Below are 8,016 nucleotides of genomic sequence, written 5' to 3'. Positions count from 1 at the left end.
AGGTACTTCCGATTTGTGAACATGGAATACCTTTCCATTTCTTATGCCTTCTTCCAGTTCTTTCATCAGTTCTGTCAATGTGTGGGTTTCATTCTGCTTCACTTCCTTGATCAAACTTATTGCAAAACATTTTATTAAATCTGTTATTGCAAGTGTATTTGCTGTATTAAGTTTCCAGGTGGTCCGTTGTAATAGGATGCAACTTTTTCATTTCTTGGCTTCCCAGACCCAAAATAATCACACAGAAACTGTATTAATTAAAAAACTGCTTGACCTATTAGCTCAGGCTTCTTATTAACTAACTCATAAATCTTAAATTAGTCCATTTATATTATTTTGTATTTTACTACAGGGCATGTGGTTTACTGGCAAGGTTCCAGGGCATCTGTATCCTTTGGCACCTACATGGCATCTCCTTGACTCCATCTTTTTTTCTCCTCTATCTCTACTTGGAATTCCCACCTTGCTCTGTTCTGCACTGCCATAGGCCCAAAGCAGCTTCTTTATTAACCAATGGTAATAAAACATATTCACAGAATACAGAGGGAATCCCACATCACCCCCCTTTTCTGTCTAATTAAAAAGAAAAGTTTTAACTTTAATATAGCAAGATTACATACAACAAAACAGTTATCAAGCAAGAATAATAGTTAAAATATTTAGTTCATTTACATTTGGCAAATTAAGGGAAATATTCTGTCATCTATCCTATCTTTGTGAGTCTAAAGTATTATATCTAATCTATCTTTTATAATTATCACTATCTTTCTTCAACTCCACCAAAGACTCCAGAAGGACATAATATTACCTAAGTAAACAGGAAGTACATTGTAAGCAACTTCCAAAAGTCTAGAATTGACAGACATCTTGCTGCCTGGGACAGTCATTCAGAGTTCTTCTGTAGCATTGGGGCATCCATCTTCAGCCTACAGGCCCATAGTATCCAGCAGACTTTTCCACGAAGCAGAAAATTTGAAAGACTGTTTTGCCTCTATTGGCAGCTACTTTCTTCTATTCTGTAGAATGTCTGGCAGACTCTTTCATGAAACAGGAACCCTGAAGGATTGTCTCACTTTCTTTAGGCAAGTTCAACAGTCATTTTTCTGTGGGTCCTACATGTCCAGTTCATACATCATAACATCAAACAGTCCAGGCAAGAACAGTTTCTTGCCCAAATGGCTAACAAACTCCATAAGGAACCTCTTTGATGCCCATCATCCTCTTGAAGTAGATGGGTGCCACCAGGAGCAGATGTGTATTGTTGTCATGAAAAGTCCTAAGTTTTTTAAACATTTAAATGCCATATTCTCTAAGTCTTTGAAAGGTTTGAAGAATATTTACAGATTTGAAATAAATCTCTATACATCTAGAAAACCTAACTAATATGACTATAAGCTTGACTATTATAGATGATTATCTATTAATCTGTATTTCTTAACTATACATTATATTTTTAAATGAGCTGTACAAACACAATACCTTAATCAAGAGCAGAAATATACATATAACAAAATTGACCTTAAATTTGTATCAATAAGCAAAGATCCATACAAATGCAAAGTATTCATCTTTACATCATATACCCATTTAAATATAAACAAATATTATAAACAATCATTTAGAGAATTTGGGTGTTGTTTTTTAGACTACTTTCTGCTGATTGGGGGTACTGTTAATCAGATCTTTCATGAGGTATCCTGTATGGTAGGTCTATCTCAGCCAGCAGTCCCGAAGCTGTCATGGATTTTGGACCATATGGGCCATTGCTTTAGATGGTTTTGATGTGGGAATCCCTCTGTGTGCTGTAATTACCATTAGTTAATAAAGAAACTGCATTGGCCTGTTGATAGGGCAGAACTTGGGTAGCCAGGGAAAACAGAAGTGAATGCTGGGAGAAAGAAGGGTGGAGTCAGGAGAAGCCATGGATCCTCTGCCTGAGACAGACACCAGTTAGAATCTTGCTGGTAAGCCACAGACATGTGGCGATACACAGATTAATGGAGATGGGTTAAATTAAGATGTGTTAGACAATAAGAAGTTAAAGCTAATGGGACAAGCAGTGTTTTAATTAATAAAATTTCTGTGTTATTATTTCAGTTCTGGGCAGCTGGGATGAACAAGCAGCCCCCTGCAACAGGGTTTTGTTTGATCAAACCATATTAGCTTAGAAGGAATCCACAGGCTCTCATCTTCTGCCGACACAAAAACAGAACCTCTTTTCCAAAGCAGCATAGCCGTAGACTCAAATTTTGAAGTCAGGATACCTTTAAAATATATATGTTTGCTTATTTTAGCAGCCTGTACAATAAAATCTCTCTCTGTACTTAGCTCATTCACAGTCAAAAAATTGAGAGAAAACAATAATATACATAATCTAGACTCTCTGTGTATATTCCGTCCTTACATGCTTATTTTACTTTACTCCTGTAATCTATGACTGTCTGTACTGTCTCTTTAAAGACTTTACTTTTTTATGTGCCTATACTCTTTTCCTCTATCTTTCAAGCCTACATACATTTATCTAACACTATGGCCCATTTAGAGGTCTTTTCCATATGAATTTGTCTTTATTGCACTCATATCTGTAGTTATTTTTTGACCAGGAGTGTTTTTTTTTCTTTTAAATGCTAAGTGGGCATGGTTAGAACCAACTCTGTGGCCCCACCTGTGGCTCTGCCCAGTCCAACATGGCAGAGGCATGCTCACTGCCTTTGAGAGCTATGCATACTGTCCCAGCTTCAGGGTCATGGGTCTATGTCACCATTAAGCAATTTGTAACATGCTGTTCATAGACCCCATTAAAATGCTCAGCCTCCTGAAAGAGCCAGAGCTGTTCATGGAATTAGCATGAACCAGGAAGCCCTCCCCAAAGAAACTGTGAAACCTTCACTGTCAATGCTAAATCAGGAAGACCTCTCTTAAAGGAATCATTCCTCTGCTTACTTCTAGCAAGCAGAGAACACCAGAGAAAATGCCATGCTTAACTCTGTTCGTTTGTGTCTAGAATTTGTTTGTGTTGTTTTGTTTTTTGCTATTCATTCTTTCAATGGGGGATATCACATTAGCCCATTTTCAGGTTAATCCATTCTTGCCACCTTCCAAGGATAAATCTCACTTGATTGTGGTACATAATCATTTTAATGTATAGTTGAATTTTGTTTACTAGGGTCTATGTTTAAAGATAGTTATAAATAATTTATTTTTTAAGATTTATTTTTATTTATATGTGTGTGTATTCAAAAGCTCACATTGGTGAGGAGAGGGCCAGATTCTCTGGACCTGGAGCTGTAGGTGCTTGTGAGCTGGGAACAGAACCCAGGTCTCTACAAGAGTAGCAAGTTCTCACAACATGGCCCATTTATCCAGCCCTGCTGTTTTTCTTACCTAGTTTTGGTATTAGGTGTTACAGACCTTGTAAGATAAGTTTAGAAACATTCTTGCTTCAGTTTTTAGGGAATGTTCAAGAGGGATGTCATTAGTAGGATGATCGACCCTATTGCTTACTCACAGAGCTTCCTTCTAAAACAGAAGTGATAGCTGTGAGTTTGGTTTTAAATATTAGCGGTAACAAAACTGATGAAGCATTGTGTAGGACTTCCTAACTAACCCTTTAGGAAATTATTTCAGAAGTAATCAGGCAAAACAGGATCTTTCTTTTTTAGAGATTTAGTTTACAAAGGAAGATCAGAGAAGTGGCTATGAATTGCACTCAACTCCCAAAGAGAAGTCCAAGGGTCAGAGGCACGGGGGATGGTTAGATCTTCAAAACAAAGTTACTCTGAGGCCCAGGCAGATAACTATTCCTCAAAAGGATGAGTGTAAAAGTCCAGACAAACCAGTGCCGACATCTCTGTCCTTCATTCTTTTCCTCTGGGTCCTAGGGAATTGCGCGTGCGTGCACACACGCATACACACACACTTGCCATCTTATGACTCCAAGCACCTATACTTTCAGAAAAGAGAAACTAAACAACCATTTAATCCTTAAGGAGGGGACTTTTAAGGGTACTGTTCTTTCTCAACATGTAAACAATATATTCATAAGGAACATGAGGTGTTTAGTTGTTAGAAATAAAGAAAATGATCAATTGTAGAAAAATACTTCTTTGAGATTCTTAGTAACATTTCTTAATTTGATGGATTGGTAAGTATTTAATTGTAAGTGAAGCTACACTCAGGATTTAATCTGTGTGTGGTGAAGGCAGGACTTGGAAACATATGGCTTCGAATGTATATATCATCCTGTCTCATGAATCACAAAATATGATGTTGGAGGCAAATGTGAAGCCTGATAATAGTTAGTCAAGTAATTAACATGAGGTTAGAAACAAATCCCAAGGCAACACATCGGAAGGATGGGCAAATGGTGGAAGGGACTGATGAACCAGAGCACTGGACTTCCCAAGGGAAATGAATTATTTAAATGCAAATTTTTATTATTATTACTCCTTAAATTGCTGTAATAAGTTCATGAAAATAAGACACCTCTCACGCTTAATGCATACATAAAGCCCAATAAAATATTTATGAGCCACATACCAGCAGTTTTACCATTTTGCATTAAAAACACAAATGAAACATTTTAAAATCTCAGATCAAACATATTTGTCCCAATGTAGAACTGCACAATGACGTTTTGTTTGAAAACTATGGAGACCCTTATGCACTTCCACAGCGGAATAAAACTGTTTGCACTTTGCATGGGAGATGTGAGAGCAATTGAATCTGGTTAGAGTGTGGGAAAGCAATGTAAGGAAAGCTTCTAACCCAAAACAAAGCTATTCTTAGGCACTTGGACCGCTACTGCGACTTTTTAAAGCTATTCTTTATATCAGCCACACTAGTTTCTCTCACCAGAAGTGTATGAATATATTATGAGTTAAGAAATTGGCATCTGAAAGCACCAGAGCATTTAAATATGCCAGGAAATCCCACAGATGTTTTGATGTTTTTAAATGACTTGGTTTAATGAAATAACACTTCGAATGGCTAGGAAATGGGATAGGGAAAGGGAAAACTCAGTAGAAAAGATGGCGATTAATCACTTGGCATCAGTTCTTGGGCTACGAATGATTTAGCATGTTGGCATATGTTTCCTACTTGTTTTCTTAAAATATTTCAGCATCTTAGAATTTTTAGTTAATATGCAAAAGTGGATTTCATTATGACATTTCCATTACATATACACATATACACACATTTGCGCCTTTCTAATAGTTATGATCTCATTATTCATCTTCACCTCTCTTCCCCCTTGGTGGTCCCCTTTCCCTAATGGATGCACTTCTGCTTTCATGTCATATGTGTATACATATGTGTGTTTGAACATAGACTATGAATAAGAAAAAACATGTCATATTCCCCCCTCACTTCATACTCCTTCTTCCCCTTGGAAGCAGTTTGAATGAGACTGGCTCTGTAGCCATATTTGAATGTTTTGTTCCCAGTTGGTGGACTCTTTAGGAAGGATTAGGAGGTGTGTCACTGGAAGTGGACTTTGAGGTTCAAAAGCCCATGCCAGGTCCTCTCCTCCTCCCTCCCTCCCCACCCCTGCCTCCTGCGTGTAGATCAGATGTGAGCTGTCAGTTACTGCTCCAGTACCATGTCTGCTGACCTGCTGCCATGCTCGCTGCCACGATGATAACAGGCAAAGTGTAACGCAGCCCTCAATTAAATGCTTTCTTCTACGGCACCTTGGTCATGGTATCTCTACTCAGCAATACAACAGTAACTAAAACACCCTCAATAGCCCCTTCCTACTTTTGCATATATACATATATATTTATATTCTGTCTTTGTGAGACTATGTAATCTTTGTTTTTCTGGGTTTGGCTTACTCCACTTAATATGGTGATCTCCATTTCTACCCATTTTCCCGCAAGAGACAAAATTTCATTCTTATTTGTGGTAGAATAAAATATATATATATATATATATATATATAACATTTTCTTTATCCATTCATGCATTGATTGGCATCTAGGCTGTTGTGAACAGTGCAGCAGTAAACAAGGCTGTGTAAATATTTCTGTGATGTGCTCACTCTGATTCCAGGAGTGGAATATCTGGGTCACAGGGTAGAACCCCCACACTGACCTCCACTGGTGCACAATTCACACTGTCACCAGCAGTGTGTCTCTGTTGTCATTGTTTTCTTGATTATTACCATTAGACCAGGGTGAGATGAAATCATTGGCTTCATGTGCCTCTCTCTTGTGACTAAGGGTAGTGAACATTTCCAAATGCTTATTGGTTGTTTGTATTTTCCTTTCAGGACTGGTCATTTTCCTATTATTAATATTTTCTGGTGTTTAATTTTTTAAGTTCCTTATGAATATGAATATGAATCCCATCAGATGTGTATAGACGGCAAAGATGCTTCCATCCCCAATTCCATACCCTGTCTTTCCACTCTACTGAGCAGAAGCATTTTAATCCACGAAGTCTCATTGGTCAGTTCTTGGAATTATTTCTTAAATATCTGGAGTCCTTTTGAGAAAGTTTTTGCCTATACCTACATCCTAAAATGTTCTCTTAACTTTTATAAAGTGGCGTTGTGGGTGTTTTGTTGCTCCAGAACAGTTTGTCTGTCTCTCTTGGCCTCAGTCGCTTGCTACTTTTTACAAAGTTAGGTTCCAGTCTTGTTCCTTCTTCTAACATGTAAAGTGCTGGAGGCCAGGGTTTGTCTAATTTAACCTTCATACCCAGTATAACTAGTATGTGATTCATATACAATTGGAATAATGTCAGGTGACCGAAAAACTGAGTGTACTTGCAATAGAAGAAATAATATATATTTTTTCCATTGAAGAAATAGCACGTAGTTTTTAAAAATTGTGTTTTATTATGAATGAGAAAGATAGGGAAGAAACCCAACATGTCAATAGCAATGGCTTATGCAAGTGGAATTGCCATTTTAGGTTCTCCATTCAACTTGTTTATAATACAGTCACACTATTTTCTAATACAAGGAATGAATAAATATTGGCACTTAGTATCCTTCCACGTTGGATCATTTTATTCAAATTATAATACATGCCCATTGACCATGGCATCCCACTCCTCTGCCCACCCACCTATTCTCTACTCTCCCTCTCCTCCATTCTCCCATCTAGGTGATTAATGGCAGAGCAGGAACAATATGATAAAGGCATGCAAGGAGGAAGGAGAGATGAAGGGATGAAGGTGTCTAACACGAGATTCCTTCAGAACCCACTCATTTATTCACCTAGAGTGGTCTTGTGGTAGGCAATGCCTAAGGTCAGTCTGCAGTGAAGGAAGAATGCAGATCTCTGCATGTCAGAGCCAAGGGCAGGGCCATAGGGCCATACTCTGAGGCTCAAGTTAAGAGGACCAGAAACCAGATCCAAGAGGAACTAGGGACCGATAAACAATCCTGAACACCTTGATCAAGGGAGAAATGAAAATGGATTCATTACAAACAGTTGTTGAAAAAAATGTAAACTTCTTTCCTTCCTTCCTTCCTTCCTTCCTTCCTTTTCTTTTCTTTATTTGGTTTTCCAATACAGGGCTTCTCTGTGAAGCTCTGGCTGTCCTGGAACTCATTCTGTAAACCAGGCAGCCTTCGAACTCAGAGATTATGCCTCTGCCTCCTAAGTGCTGGAATCAAAGATGTGCGCCACTACACCCAGCTGGGAACTTCTTTTAAGTAGCAGGGTAAAATGTTTTCTGCCCTCGCTGGGGAAAGGGTGTGAGCTGTGGAAGAGGTCAGTGGCAGGTTAGGAGACAGGCGCTTGCCGATGGTGCATGCTGGATTAGTGTCTTCTCAGTTCACTTCTTAAAATAAGAATTTAGGGAGGATATTTGCTCTGTACCAGACACTAAATTAGGGACAATTTTTTGCCATAAAATTTTAGTTATAAATATAATAGCATAGGACCTAGTTTAATGGGAAGGCAGAGGAGCTTGCCCCCCCCCCCCAATTACCCATTTTAGGAAAAAATACAGCAAGCATTTACACTGTTTAATTATCATTTAAAACAGAAGAATTTGCAT

This window comes from Microtus oregoni, unplaced genomic scaffold, assembly GCF_018167655.1.
Source record: "Microtus oregoni isolate MIOR12 unplaced genomic scaffold, Mior012 000006F_ref0000085, whole genome shotgun sequence".
Taxonomy (NCBI): domain Eukaryota; kingdom Metazoa; phylum Chordata; class Mammalia; order Rodentia; family Cricetidae; genus Microtus; species Microtus oregoni.
This window is presented reverse-complemented; position numbering follows the sequence as displayed.